This window comes from Sus scrofa, chromosome 3 (assembly GCF_054392235.1).
Source record: "Sus scrofa isolate SSC_HxYL_T2T_F1_AM1 chromosome 3, Sscrofa_HxYL_maternal_Yorkshire_Landrace_v2.0, whole genome shotgun sequence".
Lineage (NCBI taxonomy): Eukaryota > Metazoa > Chordata > Mammalia > Artiodactyla > Suidae > Sus > Sus scrofa.
The window spans coordinates 96,318,544-96,339,593 of NC_139385.1; the positions used below are offsets into that span (position 1 = coordinate 96,318,544).

The 21,050-nt window shown below is 33.0% G+C and overlaps 1 pseudogene across 1 annotated transcript in view; it reads left to right on the top strand.

Moving 5' to 3' along the window:
* The window catches only part of LOC110260097 (V-type proton ATPase subunit e 1 pseudogene), a 561,141-nt pseudogene that overhangs the window by 451,392 nt on the left and 88,699 nt on the right, over nt 1-21,050 (top strand). The window lies entirely within an intron of this gene.

The window sequence follows — 21,050 nt, forward strand, 5'->3', positions numbered from 1 at the left end:
ATCTTTAGATTTACAAGACAGGTACTCAGCAGTGGTGCACAGAGATGTAAATTGTTTCTTAAAACAGATTTTTTTGCTGGCCAAGTCTAATACTTAAAAGACACATATTCATGAAGATATGTTGCAACTTTAGAATGGACAAAAGTAAGTGTCTATAGCTTTTATTAAAACAAAATTCATTCAAATTATCTCAGTTTGATCAAACCCACTAGTCTTAAAACAAATATGTCAGAGAAAAATGTACCTGTAGGTCAATTTTCTATGATTAGTATGACATTTCACTGTCCACAGAATTTAAATGGGTCTTCACATCTTAGTGAAGAGCTGATCCATGCATTTTACTTTTATCTGCACTGATTGTATTGCTTCTGAAAAAGACTACATTTTTAGCTTTGAAGTCTAGATCCTGATTTAGCCAAAGAAGAGGATAAGAGAAACAGCTTCAGTTGGGTTTTTCATTTACAGAACAACCTGACCTGATTTTGAAGCTGAGTGAGTATGAAGGAGATAATTTTCAATCCCTGTTAACTCCATTTGGATGACTAGGGCACTGACCTCCTAAAAAGGAACCAACAAAAACTTTACAAAATCCTAATAGCAATCATCCACAGTTATATTTTCAATCATACCAAGTATCAGAAATAGATTTTTTAAAAAATGCCAGACCATTAGTAAATTCCCCTGTCCCTTCCTCAAATCAGTCAACTTCTCTATAAAATGTAGTGGTATCCTCAGCAATAGCCCCTCCTATTTCTTTTCTAAAGAAAGTTTGCAACATCAAAATGAAATCAAGTAAGAAATTAAAATGGGCTATAATATGCTACAAGATATGATGTTATATTTGTTTCTTGGCTTGATAATAATATGACTTCTTTCAAGGAAACACAAATTTTAAAAATAAATAATTGGCTCCTAAAAATAACATTTATTACCAATAATTGTCTATGTTTCTCTTTTCATAAATATTACTACTATATATCATCACCCATACTCTACTAGCTAAGGGTCAAAATAATCATTTGTCTAATAACTATTTAAAATATCAGAGATTTTGGCCCCATGAATCTAAATATTGCAGATAAAAAAAATAAAATAATGCTGATAAATACAATACACTACTTGCATTATCCAGGCTGTTACAGTGCTCAGTTATGAAAATATATCTTAATAAAATTTTCATTTTTATTTACATAATAGTGTGCATTACAAATACCAAAAATATCTTGAGCTGTTTACTTGAAGAAATCAGCATTTTGGAAATACATGTAGAGTTTTAGCTTAGGAACTGTGCTTATATGTGATAAGTTTATATGTATATAAGTGATAACATTCATCAAGTGCCCAAAATACCAAAATATACATGGTTATAACATCTCAATTTTAGATTTTATTTTTATTAATATGAATGTATACTTGTCACTTTAAGTATCTGCCCATGTAATTACATTTTGTTTTATATGAATAGTGAGTCTTCCTTAATAAATAAAATTTTACAGATTGATCAACTGAATAGACAAATGGACAGTGGTAAGACTATATAAAAATAGAACTCTCACAGTAGAATGTATATAGAATATCATATAATTATCCTTCTTAATATTTTTCAATCCTTGATATGCTTTGTAAATTCTTCACATTAGTAACTATAGCTGATTTAAACTACAGTATAGTATTTAAATCTATAACTATATTAAATTCTTTTTTCTATTAGTGGGCACTTAGATTTTTTCATTTCTTATGATTGTCAGCAATGCTTTGGTAAATCTCCTTGTAGATTTCTTTTTGTCCATATTTTACATGTGTGAGAATTTCTTTAGTGTCCACACCTACTAGTGGAATTGTTGGGCTTATAATATGGGCTTCTTCAACTTAATATAATATTGTAAAATTACTCAATGTAATTGTATCTATTCTAAAATCAATTGTACATGTTATATCCTCTGACTTTTAAAATTTTGCTAATCTGATGGCTGTTAAATTGTATGCCACTGTCATTTTTATTTGCACTTCCCTATTGAAATTGAGCATCCTTTCAAATACTTATTAGCAATTTCTAGTTTGTCTGGAAGAAGTCATTTGACCATTTCCTGTTGCACATTTATCTTTTCTCATTGATTTGCAAATGAGAAAATTCACTGGACAACTTAAACAGATAAAGAAGATTTTGTTCAAGACTATTCCACTAAAAGAAAGAGATTGAACTCAATTCTGTGAAACAAAATAGGGAAGAATTTTTAAGTACTGGGATGAGCTAGCGGAAAAATAATGGATGATATTATGAGTAATGGTCTAAGAAAAGGGAGATTCTAGACTTATAGTGGGGAAGAAATCTGTATCAAGTTTAGTGAAGCCAAGGGGAATGAGAAACATGAAGTCCTTTTTGGTCATAATAAATAAAACTCATTTATAAGAGTTTTTAATTTCTAGATATAAATTCTTTTCTGGTCTTTTAATTTTTCTTGTGTCATTTTTACTGAAAAAAATTCAAGTATTACTGAATCAGATTTGTCAACACTTTCCTTGATGGTTTGTGCTTGGAATTAATGCAGCAGTAGAAATATTTTTGGGTACTTTCACCTTGGAAAGGATTTGAAGCTTACACTGGCAATGTAGTCAGAAGAAGTAAATTAAAACTGAAAAACTATACAGTATTTTTGCTCCTAAACTTGAAACTAATGCATACTGTTGTGTTTCCAGGTAACATTTTGATTCTTTTTATCTTTTGCATATTTATATGGATATTTCTATCTAGATATATAAAGCATGAAAAAAATGCGATTTTATTCAATACTACCAAGGCATGTAATATACATACAATATAATGTATTTGTTATAAACATACAGTTTGATGAGTTTTGACAAAAGCATACACTCTATGAAAACCACTGTCATCAGGATATAGAATATTTTTATCACCCCAAAGAGTTTTCCTTGCTCTTTGTTATCCCCTGAACCCCGCTTCATACCTTGCTCCCCCCTCCCCTCACTGGCCTGCTAGCAATCACTGATCTGCTTTGTATCACTACAAGTCAGTTTCTCCATTTCTAGTCTAACACACACATGAAATTTTATAGTATGGACTCCTTTGTATCTGGCTTCTACTAGCATGTTTTAGCAGTTCAATCATGTTATACATATAGTAGTATTTTTTGATTGATGAGTTTTATACCCTTATATGGATATACCAATATTTGTTTATCCAGTCCATAGACATGGAGTTGTTTTCAGTTTGGGGCCATTATGACTAATGGTATTATGCTTATGTAAGTATAAGTATTTCCAGAAGTTCCCGTTGTGGCTCAGGAGGTTAAGAATGCAATTAGTATCCATGAGGATGTAGGTTCAATCCCTGACCTCTCTCAGGGGGTTAGCAAGCCATGGCATAGGTGCAGATGTGGCTCGAATCTGGCATTGCTGTGGCTGTGGTGTAGGCCAGCAGCTGCAGTTCCAATTTTGACCCCAGCCTGGGAACCTTCATATGCCACAGGTGCAGCCCTAAAAATAAAAAAAGAAAAAAAAAAAGAATTTCCATGAAAATAATTTTATTTTTTTCTCTTGCATAAATACCCATGTATCAAACTACAATGTCTCATGGTAATTTTATATACAATTCTATGTGAAAATGCCTGATTTTTAAAGTGATTGTACCAGTTTATATTTTGAACATCAGTGAATGAAAATTCCTGTTGCCTCACAATATTCTTGAAAACACTAGGTGTTTTTTCTTTTTAATTTTAGCCATTACAATAGCTGTATAGTGTTTTTAACTTGGATTGTTCTAATTATAATTGTGTTAAACATCTTTTCAAGTGCATATTGGCTTACATATCTCTTTTTGGAAGTACCTATTCAAATATATTGACAAATTTACATACAGTAAAATTTACTTGCTTTGCTAGAGTATTCAGAGAATTTTGACAAAGGCATACAGTTGTATAATCAATACTAGAATCAATATGTAAAACAATTGTATCAGTTTAAAATTACCCTCATAATCAAGGGGGACTATCTTATTGACCAATTTAATTGGGTTGCTTGCTTTCCTACTCTTAAGTGGTAGAAGGTTTTATATACATATATATATGTATAATTTATATTTATATATTCTTGTATACCAGTCTTCTACTGAAATAAATATTATAAATTCTCATCTTTTATTTTTTTAATGTTGGCTTTTAAAGAGAAGAAGATTAAATTTGGTATTCAAATTAACATTTCTTCATTCTTTAGAGTTTGCACTCTATTAAACAAACTAAACTGATTTTTCAAAAATAATATCCTATGTTTGCTAATAGAATATTTATAGTTTTACCTTGGTATACTTTTATATGATTCAGAGATTTTTAGGGGAGGGGTCTGACAAGAAGTAAAGATCAAGGTTTTTTCTTTTTTCCAAGTGGATATCCAATCCAATTGCCTTATTCCCAATCATAGAGAGAAAGCTTTTAGTGTTTTATCATTAAGTAGATGTTCATTATTTTTTTTTGGTAGATACCTTTTGTTTTTTCTAGTTTTCTGAGACTTTTTTATGATAAATAGGTATAATTTTGATAAATGTTCTCAATATCAATTGAAATTATCTTTTTTTCTTCTTTATTCTGTTAATGTGGTAAATTAAATTGGTGTGGTTTTCTAATGTGAAACTGACCTTTCATTGCTAAGATTAATTCCACATGGCTGGCTTCAATTTGCTATCATTTTGCTAAAGATATTTGAATCTATATTCATGAGTAAGTTAGTTTATATATATTTATATATATCTTCTTATAATATCTTTGTCTAGTTTTGCCATTAGGACAGTGCTGGCCTATTAAAATAAGTTAGAAAATGTTCCCTATTCCTCTTTTTTTCATGAAAGACTTTTTGGTAGGGTTAGTGTTATCTTTTCCATAAATGTTTAATAGACATTTCTAGTAAAACTGAGTTTGGGGTTAACTTTATGTCAAGGTCTTTAATTGTAATTCAGTATGTTTAATGTATTTATAGGCTATTCAGATTTGAATCTCTTCTTGAATATGTTTCAGTAATGGTGTCTTTCCAAATGTTGGAAAATGTTCCAAAAATTTCAAATAAGTTATCACATCTTGATGAATTAGACTATATTTATTTAACAAAACTCCTGATGTGTTTGGGCCTAAATATATCATCTGGGAACTATTTTCCTTGTGTCCCAGTGTTCTTTATTATTTTTGTTTGGTTTTCCTTGCTTATTTTTATTTTATTTTTTTTCATTTTAGGAAACATTTTCTCTTTTTTTCGAGTTTTTTTAAATCATTTATTTATATACATATTTTTTTTCTACTGTACAGCATGGCGACCCAGTTACACGTACATGTATATATTCTTTTTTCTTACATTGTGTGTTCCATTATTAGTGACTAGACAGAGTTCCCAGTGCTACACAGCAGGATCCCATTGCTAATCCATCCCAAAGGAAACATTCTGCATCTATTTACCCCAAGATCCCAATCCCTCCCACTCCCTCCCCTTCCCCCTTGGCAACCACAAGTCTATTCTCTAAGTCCATGATTTTCTTTTCTGTGGAAAAATTCCTTTGTGCCATATATTAGATTACAGATATAAATGATATCATATGGTATTTGTTTTGCTCTTTCTGACATTTTTAAAAAATTTTATCATGAAATTATTTTAATATTCTCTAAATATTTTTCATTTTCTTTATAATTTGCAGTGATGTCCTGACTTTATTCTTGTTATGGTCATTTGGATATTATCAATTTTATTTTTCTTAATCTAAACAGATGTTTATCAATATTATTGATCTTTATAGATTTTAGTTTCATTGTTTTTTTCTCTTTTGTCTGATATTTTAATGATTTCCTTTTTAATTTTATTATTTCATTTCTCCTATTATCTAAAGTTTTATTTGTCCTTTTGCTAGTTTCATTTGACAAATGCTTAGATGATTAATTTAGACCTTTATGTTTCCCAATATAAATATTTTGAGTTATAGCTTTCCCTGTAATAACTGTATTAGTTTCATCTCACAATTTTGGTGTTTTGTGTTTCAATAGTGTTTAATTCTACATATTTTCTTACATCCCTAGTAAATTCTTCTTTGATACATGGACTTTCTTCTAAGCATTTTTTCCATCTCCAGATGTTTGGAGATTTTCTAGGTGTCTTTTTGTTATAATTATAATTTATTTTTGTCTGACATTATTGAGATTTGTTTCATGAACTAGTGGATGATATTTCCTAGTGAATGTTACATGTTCACCTGAAAGGAATGCACACTGCTTAAATAAATATACTTGAATTATCATATTTTCCTCTATGTGGAATAGAATGATAATATTTAGTGGATATTGTGATAAAACTTTAGCATCATTCTTTCTGTACCCTATTCTACCTTTTGGATTGTTATCATTATACATTCCACTTCTTAATATGTCATAAAACTCATGTCATATTGTAATTTTTGCTTTAAAAAGTCATCATTTAAGGAAATCAAATAAAGATAAAATTGTCTTCTGTTTTTCACATATTTACCATTTCTAGATCTCTTCATTCATGGATGAAACCAGTTTCCATCTGCTATCACTTGCTTTCCACTTGAAGAGCTTCTTTTTACATTTCTTGTAGTACAGGTCGACTAGTGACAAAAAACCCATTATTTTCCCTTCAAAAGATTTTCAAAAGATTAATAAACCCTTTCACAAGGTTTTTTCAGTTTGTGTGGCATAGTTTTTATCACTCTAAAAATACTGTTTCATTGACTTCTGGCTTGCTTTGTTTCCAAGAATTTTGCAGTCATTATGTTTCTCTCTGCATGTAATGTGTCTTTTTTCCTCTATTTTTAAAATATTCTTTTTATAGTGGATTTTTATTCATTTGATCTTATCTTCATATTTTGTCATTTTGCTAGCATAATGTGATATTATTATAATACCAGAATAAAAGTGTTCATTCCATTAAAAAAATACTTCACAATATTATAACATGACCTTGAATTCCTCAAAGAAAATTGATCTCTTTTTATCCTTTCTTGGGAGAATTATCTGCTACAGTGGACAGTTCAGGAAGAATGAGATAGTCAAGCAGAAAATAGATTTTTATTTTTTTTTGGAAATTTATTCGTTTAATTAGTTTAACTCTAATTAATGACAATTACCAGGTTGATAACCTGTGTTTTTTACTGATTCCAAATGTATTGAGATCTCTCAAAATTCATGGAGTTTTTACTTTTAGGTTAGAAAAGAGAATGACCACTATTTTTGCAATGAATCTATTTTCAATGGCTCAGAGAATTTTTAAAAGCCTCTATCTTTACACCTAATATGAGTGGTGTGATTTGAAGTGCCTTACAAAGCCACTCCACCTAAGTGATAGTCTTAGGAGTAGTAGATTCTCACTGTATATTGGGTTATCAATGACTCCCATATTTCTTATTCATGGTGCTTATTCCTGATGTGTAATTCTTTCATACACAGTATGTATTTACCTTCATCACTCCAGTTAAATAAGTGGAAAACTGCTTCCTTCGCAGTAGAGCAGAGAGAAAAATCTGTCCTATCTATTAGTGAATCATTCATTCTTTTTTTTCTAGTTTCTTTTTTTTTTAATAATTTTCTTTATTTTCTCACTGTACAGCAAGGGGGTCAGGTTATCCTTACATGTATACATTACAATTACATTTTTCCCCCACCCTTTCTTCTGTTGCAACATGAGTATCTAGACATAGTTCTCAATGCTATTCAGCAGGATCTCCTTGTAAATCTATTCTAAGTTGTGTCTGATAAGCCCAAGCTCCCGATCCCTCCCACTCCCTCCCCCTCCCATCAGGCAGCCACAAGTCTCTTATCCAAGTCCATGATTTTCTTTTCTGAGGAGATGTTCATTTGTGCTGGATATTAGATTCCAGTTATAAGTGATATCATATGGTATTTGTCTTTGTCTTTCTGGCTCATTTCACTCAGTATGAGATTCTCTAGTTCCATCCATGTTGCTGCAAATGGCATGATGTCATTCTTTTTTTTATGGCTGAGTAGTATTCCATTGTGTATATATACCACATCTTCCGAATCCAATCATCTGTTGATGGACATTTGGGTTGTTTCCATGTCCTGGCTATTGTGAATAGTGCTGCAATGAATATGCGGGTGCATCATTAATAAATCCACAAATAACAAGTGCTGGAGGGGCTGTGGAGAAAAGGGAACCCTCCTGCACTGTTGGTGGGAATATAAACTGGTACAGCCACTATGGAGAACAGTTTGGAGATACCTTAGAAATGTATACATAGAACTTCCATATGACCCTGCAATCCCACTCTTGGGCATCTATCCGGACAAAACTCTACTTAAAAGAATCATTCATTCTTAAGCAACCCTTTGGGTTGGAAAAAATTGGAGTCAACTGACTGAAGGTTGCCTATATTTTCTTAGACTGAGAGGGAATTCATGGAATGGGGAAAGAATCCAAAATCAAGGAGAAGTGTGTGAGAAATGTTATGTTTATTACTTTTCTATTGCTGTTGTAACTTTGAGTGGCTTAAAACAACACAAATTCATTATCTGACATTTTGGAGGTCAGAAGTCTGAAGTTAGTTCCCCTGGACTAAAGTCAGTGTGTTGGCAGCAGTGGTTCCCTCCGGAGGCTCTGAGAGAAGAATCTGATTTTTCCTTTTTTCTAGCTTCTGGAAGAATCCTGCATTCCTGGCCTCATAACCTCTTTTCTGCATCACACCAACCTCTTGTTCAGTCATCACATTTCTTCCACTTCATTTATAGTTAAATCTCCCTCTCCAGTACTTTTATAAGGACCCTTGTGGTTTCACTGAGAGCCCAACCAGATAATCCATGATAAATATCTCAAGATTCTTATTTAATCATATATGCAAAGTCCCAGTTGCCATGCAAATAAAATTCACAAGCTCCAAGTTTTAGAACCTGGATAACTTTGGGGAGCATTATTTAGCCAACCACAGAATCGTCTCACCTTTGCCTAAATATGCTAGGATTTTTCTAAAATCAAAAAAAGTATTGTGTAAGTTGACTTGTGATTATTTAGTCCTTGAAATAAGTATAATCTACAAAACACCTTTTAAAATTTGTGTTACCTATCATTAAAGAGTAGTTAAATCATGCTTTTTATAAAACCGGATATTTATCAAAGTGGGATTAGCATTTTAATGATGTGTCTCTTTTCAATCCCTGATTAACTGGCTGTCTTGCTTTTCAGTGCCATTCCAAATTTAAACCAGTTATATTGGCCCACCCACACCTGTATGATTAACTTGACTAATTATATCTGCAAAGACCCTATCTACAAATAAGATCATATTCTGAGGTAATGGGGGTTAGGACTTACATATATGAATTTTAGGGGCATACAGTTCAACACTTAACTGACCTTCAAGGTAGAAAACCATTGACTTAAACCTTATGACTTTTACAGATGAAAGAGTAGAGCCCAAGCAGGTTTGAGGCTCTAGCAGAAATCACACAATCAGTGATACAGGTTTCACTGATATAATAAATCAAAACTCCTAAGTCCCACTCGAGGGGTCTTTATTATTTGAATTGACTCTGTTTGGGATAATTAGGGATAGGATCTGGCATTTCTTGGCTGATTTCAGCTGGTGCATACTCTAAATATGCATGTTTTAAATAAGTAGCAGAGCCTGAGTTTAACATTATCTGACAAGGACTTCGGCCCAAGAGAACACTAGTGAGATTGCTTCATAAAAGGAAACTTGGCAGCTCATCCCGTCTCAATTGTAATTCCAAAGAAATTTCCCATCAATTTTATATATGCCCTTATTTGTGCCAAACAACTTTATCATGTCAGAAGCAGCAACAGTGATTAATTTACTTATGCTGCACTCAATAAGCCATCAGGGTGGTATCTTGCCATTTTTCTCATCTACAGTTATTTCTAGAGAGAGGCTGACTCACTAAAACTTTCTCGGGTTTAATGAAAATGTCTATTATAACAACAATTTAGCAGCTTAAAAGCATAGTCCTTTGAGCTGTCTTCAGAAATTATATGAAAGCATGGCATAGAGTTCAGGCAGATAATAAGGATTTGAAATAATTTTCATGTGACTACATATTAATTGGAAATGCCAAGTAAGTGGCACACACATTATTTGGATCCCTTTCCTCAACACTTTTCCTTCTATGGCAGTCAGAAAATCAAGAGATTTATTGATATAGCTCAAAGTTCATGTTGGTTTGTAAGTTACAATGCTCAGTATGAAACTAGTTAATACGCTACAGAACAACTGGGCTTGTATTGCATAGAACTGTTATGTAGTTTTCATAGAAACAATATAGACCTCAGCAAAGTTAGAAAATTTCAGTTGGTGTTGAGGCCAAAATAAGTATTTCCTAACCCTCAACATAGTCCTCTCCTCACTCTGTATTCATCTTGAATGAAACTGGGAGCATGGAGATTGGGCAGTACCTTGTGCTCAGTCTCAGGGGAAAGCAAGGATGCAGTGGCATTCAGGCTAATTTAAGTATTTATTTTTTCCTCTATAGTGGCTACTTTCCCTTACCAAACTGTGAAATTAGATTTGATCCATATCCCAAATTATATACTGGAGAATGTTAAGAAAACTTGTACAGTTGCAGAACTCTTCATCATTACAGGTTTAAATTTAGGATAAACCTTAGGATAACCCATTTGAATCCACTTACACTAGTCATTGCAGAAATACATTGAATATATTTACTTTCAGTTTTCAAGAGATGATAAAATTTTAAACACAGAATAGCCTACTCATTTTCTAAAAATACAAACATTACAGAGTAATATTCTCCAAGTCAGAAAAAATAAGGATTTTTTAAAAGTTAAGTACAAATGTTTCCTTAATATCTTGATTTTGAGGTTTTGAAAAAAGTTAAATAGTAAAATTTTGATGAGTGTTAGTGATGTTTTTAGTATAGAAAATTGGTATCCATGAAAATGGTATGTAAGTAGCATTTGCTGCTTGAGAATGATATTTGGACAAACTAAAATATTTTAATCAGAGAAGATAGAGAACTGTAGGGAAACCAAATTTGCCACACTGGATTTCTCTAGCATGCAGATTATTTTAAGCTGAAAAAAATTAAAGCCCAGAGGAAGACTCAGGAAGGCACTTTGACCTCCCCTCTAACCGCCTAACGGAACATGAAGGGCAGGAGCTGTTCCCATAGATGACTACAGTGTGAATTAGGTGTGTAGACAGGGAGGAACTTACCAAGTTTGATAAAATTCCTCTAGATGTGTATCCCATTTTCTCTCCTTGGCTCAGCAAGCATTTGCTTTTCTATCATCATGTGAATTGCCTTTTACCCCTTTGAAGTCCAAAACCATTGCACTCAACATCTTTTGCTTTTAGCTGAAGTTATTTTAAGGAGATGGCTAAAGCCGTTTTGATGAGATAGTTGTCCCGGGTCTATCCCATGTAAATATATTATTACACACACACAGACACATACACACTGGCCACACACACACACTTTCAAGCAGTTCCTTAAATCTGAGATGCTGGCTCTTGGGCTATAGTCCTCGAGAAGTCATCAAATAAAATTAAAACCTACAGCTCTCACTCTGTTCATTTTTTTCAGTACACAAAACAAAAGTGTGAATGTTGTAAACAAGTAAGATGTGACTGGGTGGTATTCTGTAGATATTTTCTAAAAGAGTTGAAACTACAAATGGAATTAAAATTTGCTCAGAATCATTTCCATAGGAATATACGGAAGCTAAATTTCTTTCTAAAACTCATAAATTTGAAATTTGCCATGATGATTTTTGAGAAATGCACATACTGTCCTGGAGAGGCAGAACATATTTGTGGAGTGGGAAAACTCAGGGAGTGTACTAAAAAAAAAAGTGCCTTGAGTTTGACCTTAACCAAGTGTCGTCATAGAAAGGGAATTAATTTTTAAGAACTATCTAGTTGATTTCTCTCCACCAAACTTTGAATGTGATATAATCCAAGTTGTTTTTACTCCGGATATTTGAACTGTCTCATTAATATCTCATTAGACTTTAAAAGGTCAGAATTAGTGACCCCAGGGCCTTATAATCACCTCTCCTATATGACTCTTGCGTCCAGCCTAGAGGGGGTAGATTCATTGTCACTGTAAATCATCATTGCCATAAACACTTTGAAGTAGCTAGCATTATTATTTTCCAAAAATATTCAATTTTCCATCAGAAAAATGTGGCTTTTATAAAAATAGAAGAAACCATAATTTACTTTTTTTTCTTTTCTAGTATACTTTCAAGAAGCCTTCTATTTTAGGATATTCTTCTACTTTTTAAAAATCTTTGCTACTTCTTCCAACATTAATATATAAAAGGGTCTGCAGGAGAGAATAGTTTTATTAACCTTGCTCTAATGACTTGAAACTCAGACAGTCATGGAAATGTTGGCATTTGGCAAGGTGGGCATAGAGCATACAAGGGAAGTGACAAGGAAAATGAGAGAAAATGGGATTAAAAAAGAAGAAAATTGCTTCCAGCAACACTGAATGCACTTGTGGGGGTTGGGGTTGTATCAGATTGAAGAGATGATTTCTTAAAGTCCTATTCTTGGTGTCAACTTACCTTGGAGAATGACAAATATGAAATTGGATGTTGTCCTATACACTGAGAATTTTCTTAGTGCGTTAAATGACGTTCTTTGAAAGCAAGTATCAAAACCCATGTGAAATTTAAATTCACTAGAGAAATTTATTTCAATTTACAGGCGATGTCTCACTGAACCAAAATGTGGAGAGATAACTGGGATTTCTATTATTTTTAACTATTTTTATTTACTTAACACTGTATCATGGAAATCAGTCCATATAAAGTCATATGGATCTTTCCAATTATTTTTACAGATCCAAAATTCTCTGTTGATGATACCCATCATAGTGTTGTACCCAGTGTTCTATAGATGGATATTGATATTTTTCCAATATCTGATTTTATGTATAATGTCATTGAAAATACCTCATGCATATGTTATTTCATAGTGTGCAGTGTATAGTTAGGATGAATTCTTAGGAGTAGGAAAGGGTAAGTTTGTATTAATTGTCAAATCCCTTCCATAGGTATGGTCCAATTTTGTACTTCCACAGGACAAAATTAGACTACTGCTTTACTCATAGCCCGGCCAAGAGAGTGCATTGTTCAACTTTAACTATTTGGCTATTTTAGGAGAAATGGTATCTGCACATTTTATTATGAGCAAAGTTGAATGTCTTCTCACATGTTATGGCTATAAATCTTACTTACTTGGTGAAATATCTTCACTATTTTGTGTGTCTAAGGACAAACTTTTCTATAATAATTTTGGATTTGGGGTAGATTTTTCTTTATTTTATAAAAGCCCATTGTATATTAGGTAAATTAATCTATTAATCTACTTTTTCCTTATAAAAAGATTTTTAAATGATTAAATCATCTATCTTTTATGGTTTCTAGGTTTTAACAAAATATTAAAATGTCTTCCCATACCAAGGTTATAAATTATTTTGCTTTACTATATATATACATGTTCATTGCTGCACTATTCACAATAGCCAAGACATGGAAACAACCCAAATGTCCACTGACAGAGGATTGGATTAGGAAGATGTGGTATATATACACAATGGAATACTACTCAGCCATAAAAAAAACAAGATACTGCCATTTGCAGCAACATGGATGGGACTAGAGACTCTCATACTCAGAGAAGTAAATTAGAAAGAGAAAGACACATACCATATGATATCACTTATATCTGGAATCTAACATACAGCACAAAATGAACTTTTCCACAGAAAAGAAAATCATGGACTTGGAGAATAGACTTGTTGTCAAGGGTAAGGGGGGAGGGAGTGGGATGGGTTAGGAGCTTGGGGTTAATAGATGCAGACTATTGCCTTTGGAATGGATAAGCAATGGGATCCTGCTGTGAGGCACTGGGAACTATATCTAGTCGCTTATGACAGAGCATGATAATGTGAGAAAAAATAGTGTATATATGTATGTGTAACTGGGTCACCATGCCATACAGTAGAAAATTGACAGAACACTGTAAACCAGCTATAATGGAAAAAAATAAAAATCATTTTATGTCAATAAAATAAAATATATACATATAGTAGTAAAAAATTATATATTGGATGATGCCCTTCCACCAAAAAAAAAAAAATTAACTTCCATATAAACTTCAGAAAATACCCAGACACTGGTATTTTTATTTAAATAGTATTAAATCACTATATTATTTAGGATCACGTGATATCTTTAGTGAATTATCATGTCTGAAAATCAGAGATGTCTTTCCATTTGTTCAAGTTGTTGGAGTTTTTTCAAGTTTTTCACTGGTAATTTTTCACATTTCTTATTAGATGTATATAGGTAGTTTAGCCATTTATAACTAATATAAAGGGAAAAAATATTTTCTCCTTACCTATATCTATAAATTTTTGTAGTTTATACATATCAAAGGGAATGATTTTTGTCTACTAATTTTATATCCTTCTACCATATGGAATTACTTTATTATTTGTTTTATTCTAATCACTGATTCTCTTATGTTGTCTGGGAATATCATAAATCAGTTTTATGGTTGGTATTTTTTTTTAGTAGTAAACAAACCAAGCACTTAGTGGCATCTCACAATAACCATTTATGATCACAGGCCTTTGTGTTAATAATTTAGGCTAGACTCCATTGGGCAGTTCTTCTGGTCATGGCTGGGATCACTGATGCATCTGCACCCAGCTCCTTGCCCCTGAAGGACATTTGGTCTTGTCCAAAAATGTCCATAATACATTTGGTCCATGCCAAATGGTTTTGGACAGAACCAAATATAAAGGACCTTTTGGTGTAGCCCAAATGTCTTGTGGATATTTGGGGCAGGCACTAATGTCTACTAACCTATTCTTCACTCTCAGCTAGGCTTGTTCACATGGTAGTTCAGCAGAATTTCAAAAGTGTAAACAAAAGCATGCAGAGCATATTCAGGTCTCCTGAGTTCAGGACAGAAGCCAATGTTTCATCCCTTAGATTCTATTTGACTTGACATAGGGGGTCAAAAGCCAGTCCAGCTTGAAGGTTAAAGAAATAGTCTCCATCTTTTCAGAGAAGGAGAAAAAAATTACATTACAGAGAGACATGGATTTAGGGAAGGAAATAATTTATGGCCATTTATTTTTGCCATTCATCACAGTCTGCCCATTTACCATGGTGTTTTTTACATTACTCCTATATGGGAAACACATTCCTCTTTATCCCAGGACTCCCAAAAGACTCCTCTAAGACATCTGTTACAAGACCCAGAATTGTATGACTAATATCATGTTCAGATAAAGCTCTATATATTCTGGGTATCTATGAACTAAAAAGACATGCTTTCTGCCCCATCCCCACTCCATTCCATATGCAATGGTGAGATAAAGATAGGATAACCAGAACAGATGTTATTATTAAAATTGTTTTTGACCTTTTGACATGCCTTTTAATTTTTTATTGATAGCCAGATATAATGACCAACTTAAAGTGCTGCTATAAATAGGAATTTACTAGTGTGGTGGTAAGATGTGGGTGTAGGGGATGTCTTCTATCATCCTGTGACTAGATCTCAGTGTTTTAGTGAGCTTATGCCCCTAGAATGTGAGTTTTAAATGTTTTCCAATCCAACATGTCCCCTTGGTGGAATAGGATGGCTGGAGTGAGCTAGAGTTGGAGATTTCCCTTCTCTCACATGGAAAGCCAGAACTGACTGGAGCTGGGTTTTTCCTTTTATACAGAAGAGTTAGGGTCGGATAATACCCCAGCAGGTAGAGTCTGGTTAGTTTCCCCTGAGAACAAGTCTTACTAGGATGAAGAATGCTCTGGTATATTAAAACAAACAAACAAACAAACAAACTAAACAAACAAGTATTTCCCTTTCCTCTCCCCCTACCAGAAGCACAAGGAGATTTAATATATATGTATATATATGTGTGTGTGTGTGCATGTGTGTAAACAAAACCACCTGGTTGGACTTCATGAGTTAAAAGTCACGAAACCTTAAGAGATCTTCTATGCTTGAGTATCCTAACAGTTTTTACTGTGAGATTTGTCCACACTGAGCCTCCAGCAGTATGTCCATTACGGTTAGGTTTTCTTATCCCATTTCAGTGAGGTTTTCCTAGCTCACTACTGAACCTTTCAGTGCTTTCCACTTAATTGAGTCTCTATTTCAGGAAGCTCTTACTCCCTATATTAGGCTGTTTGTTTCTCCAATCTTGGGAACAGCAGTTTGTCCCATGTCTTTATCTCTCTTACATATCCAGAAAGAGTTGTTAAGTTTTCAGTCTGTGCAGTTTTTGTATTCCTTTACTCATTGTTAGGTGGAAAGGCAGCTGTCAAGCTCTTTACATTCAGAACCAGGAATCAGGAGTCATAACATAAGAATTTTTGACATGTATTTATTTCCCATTTCTATTATTCTTGATTGTATACACAGAGAGAAAGAGAGTTAGACATTTACATTCAGTATCTAAATTATTCCCTGAATATGCAAAGAAGCAGCGCTTTTTTATATCTCCTTTGTTCCTTGTCACCTTCAATATTATCTGGGGCTTTTATATCTATATTTTTATTTTTATTTTCTATAACTAGCTATTGTTTTAACCTCATTTTCTGCTCAGTTATCTTTTATCCTCCTACCTATGCCATATTCTTAGAAATATTTTAAAAGGCTGTTATTATAAAGTACCAGCACACTACTGTAAATACCCTCCTAGAGATTTATCTGAATGTATATGTGCATATAAATATGTATTTTAACCAGAATTGCATCATAAATATATGTCCTGTCTTGAAACCTGCTGGCTTTGGTCAATAATTTCTACTGTTTCATTTAAATAATAGCTCATTCCATCAATCATCTTAAATATTTTTAATTGACATATATCTTTACAGTTGACTATATCTAAAATTCATATGCAGAATGAGACTTTTTAAATTCCTCTTGAAAAAGATTGTATTTATGATCTTAAGATGTTAGACACTGAACCATTTCTATCATAAAACAGCCAGTTTGGCCTCATTCTATTCCAGACTTTTTGAACTCCTGACCTAGGATTAATTGAGGTTTTTATTGTATTTGAGACAGTGTAGGGGAGTTAATGTCTGAAGATCCTTAAGCTGGACCACAGCTCTGTCACTCTCTAGCTCTGCAATATTAGACAAGTTATATAGTCCTGCTGTTCCTCATAGAGCTACTTTATGTGTAAAATAGGAAGGATAAATACCATCACTAACTGGCTGTAAAATGAAATGCACACTTTTCACTTTCTAATGTCTTTGTTGTAGCTCACAAAGTAGTAGTTTATTTATTGGCTTTATTTTCTTTCTTAGTGGTGCATAGAAATGGTATATCTTAGGTCTTGCAACAATGGTATAATGGTATCTTAAATTATGATAAAGTTATGTACTTTCTGGAATGACATTTAAAAAGTTTATCTACTTTCTAGAGAGAAAGAGAGATGAGCCTAGAACATTGATTAGATTTAAATATTGTTATTATTGATAATACTAATGTCAAGGAAAATGAGAGCTTTTTAATATAAATTTTCTCATTAAATTGATCATTAAGATTTATGACCTGTTAAAACAATTAAAATTTGAACAGAGCTATTAAATCCAAATTAAACCAATTTTTGGAGAGAGATATATTATTCTTATTTGAGTCATAAAATGAACTGTTTTAAAAAAATAAATAATTCTTCTGTGGATTTCTAAAAGTTATAGAAAAAGTTCAACAAAGGCAAAACTTACCCAATGAACACTCCTGCAGGTGTTCATACAATATCACTGAGGTATTCAGGCTCTAATTAGTACCACTAATGAAGATTAAAATTATAAATTGGGCCTTGTTATCGATGGTGATAACTAAATTTAGTTATAGGATATTTAAAACAAGCATTTAAAATGATATTTAGTCTTTTTTTTTTTTTTTACTATTTCTTGGGGCGCTCCCGCGGCATATGGAGGTTCCCAGGCTAGGGGTTGAATCGGAGCTGTGGCCACTGGCCTACTCCAGAGCCACAGCAACGCAGGATCCGAGCTGCGTCTGCAACCTACACCACAGCTCACGCCCACAGCTCACAGCAACGCCGGATCCTTAACCCACTGAGCGTGGGCAGGGACCGAACCCGCAACCTCATGGTTCCTAGTTGGATTCGTTCACCACTGCGCCACGACGAAAACTCGGATATTTGATTTTTAAATTTCAGTACTGACCCAATAATAAAATATCTCTTTGGCCATTAATTTCAAGGTAGTTAATTAATCTTGACAACATGGTTAATGATAAAATAATTTATTTTTAAATTTTTTTGATTGTGAAAAGTGTGCTGAGAATTCCATCTTGGTGAACTAAAATATTTGACCAATTTTATGAAACCCATGACAGAGTATACAGAAAGCCAAGCTAGATCATTTTCTAGATTTTTAAAATAAATGTGAATTTTATTTTCAATCTAAAAAAAATTGATATATTTATTCATTTAGAGCATTATACAATTAGCTTTAAATTTATGGATAACCCAATCAATTAGTTGATTTAACTAAACAAATAAATTTGTAATCAAATTAGTAACTTGGGATCATGTTAGGTAAAATAGAGGATTAGATCCACTTAGAGGATAGACGACGTTTCAATTTTTTGATATCCTCTGGACATATCTCCTCTTATTGGAATTATTATCCTTAGTGATGAAATATAATTTCCCAATTGATTTCACTGCAGTGGTAAATAATTGGATGTGAAGATTGAACTTATATAAATGAATCTATGACAAACCATTTACTAACAACAATGGATTTTATGGACAGTTCCAAAGTAAGGAGAAATAACTGTCGAATGAACTGCAATAAAATCTCCAACCTTTTAGAAATTCCTGAACTCACTGACTCTCCTGAGCAGCTCCTAAGTGTCACTGACAATGCACTTTAATGCACTCACCAGGAAAAGGTCACTCAAAATGGAAAAGCACATTCAATTGTACATGTCCTCATGTTAATTTATAAATTCAGTGACTTTCTCTTCAGGAAAGAGAAAGAAGAAGAATATCAAAGGTCAAATATATGAGAGAAAAATAAAAATACAGTCTCACATTACTCTCTAGATTAATATCTGAATGGATGCAACAATAGAAAAGTGATCATAAGGAAATGTGTTTTTCTTTGATTAGCCAGGCATGTTACTTGAACAAAGCATCATCACAGTAATATTTGCATCAGTATAGGACATTATTTCTCCCTCCTTGATCTTTTGCTGCTTTGGAATGACATCTCAAGAATACTTTAAAAACATACAATAAGAAATTGCTTCTGGTGCATTGCTTTTATTTTATACAAGAATTAATAAAGGTACATGAGATGAAATTACTTTCACAGGGTCATAACAATTCTTAGCTGTGAAAGCAGAATGAATACATGACTTTTCTGAATTCAAGTTTACTGGTATTTTTGCTATGTGATTTACCACCTGTGTGGATACAAATTACACTCCTTAGCATGAAGATATTTCCATTAAGTTGCACAACTTCAAACATTTTTTTTTTTTTTTTGTCTTTTCTAGGGCCGCACCAGCGGCATAAGGAGGTTCCCAGGCTGGGGGCTTAATCGGAGCTATAGCCGCTGACCTACATCAGAACCAAAGCAACACAGGATCCGAGCTGCATCTGCGACCTACACCACAACTCACAGCAACGCCAAATCCTTAACCCACTGAGCAAGGCCAGGGATCGAACCTGCAACCTCATGGTTACTGGTCAGATTCATTAACCCCTGAGCCATGATGGGAACGACATAATTTCAAAATTTTTTAAAGAAGTGATACATAGATTTGTTTTAGAAACTAAATATAGAAAGAAATGTTGTAATGACTTTGATGCTGGTCTTTTCCTCATATAATTTAATCACACAGGGCCCCAGACTTCTCATGAAACTAGAAGAGACTATTTTGAAGGCCCCATTAGAGTATACAGTTTAGGATTCATATCATCCTCTGAAGTCTATTGAAAGAATTCATGGATGCTTGTGAACCCTTATAGTTCATTTTCTATATGCCTTTTGGCAAACCAAGTTTAATCTTTCTTGAGAGTACTTTCAGAGGAAGAATAAAGATTCCCTACAATGGTCTGTGAAACAATGCTATTACCACATAATTCATTCACTCAATAGATACTTAGGGAAAAAAAACCTCAGATGTAGATGATTAAATTGATATGTTTGACAGTGAAAGAATCCATAACTAGAATTATAAGCAAATAATTATAGTTGGTTCAATGAAGAATCTAGCATTGGTAGATAGAGCCTTTCTCTGTCTGACTTATTTCACTAAGCATAATCCTCTCTAGGTCCAGCCACATTATTGCAAATGGCAGAATGCTATTCTTTTTATGGCTAATATTTCATTATTTATATGTATATATTATAGTATTTGTATTATATGTTGTTTCAGATTAATCGAGCATAGGTACCTGGTTTATATTAGGGCTTTCTATTGTGATCCATTGATCTATATTTCTGCTTTTGTGATAGTACTATACAGTTTCGATTACTATAGCTTTGTAGTGTAGTCTGAAGTCAGGGAGCCTGATACATCCAGTTCCATTTTTCTTTTTCAACATTTCTTTGGCTATTAAGGGTGTTTTTTCTTTCATACAAATTCTTTTTTTAAATGTTGTAAATTAAAATATAGTTTATTTACAATGTTGTTTCAATTTCTGCTGTGCAGGAAAGTGACCCAGTCATACACACACACACACACACACATATACATGTACATATGTGTGTGTGTATATATATATATATATATATATATATATATACACACATTCTTTTTCTCATATAGTCTTCCAACATCTTCTATCACAGGAGATGTGTATAGTTTCCTGTGCTATTAGGCCCTCATTGCTTATCTATTCCAAATGTAATAGTTTGCATTTACCAACTCCAAACTCCCAGTCCATCCCACTCCCTCCCCTTCTGTCCCTGCCATGGCAATCACAAATCTGTTCTCCATTTTTTTTTTTTTTTTGTCTTTTTAG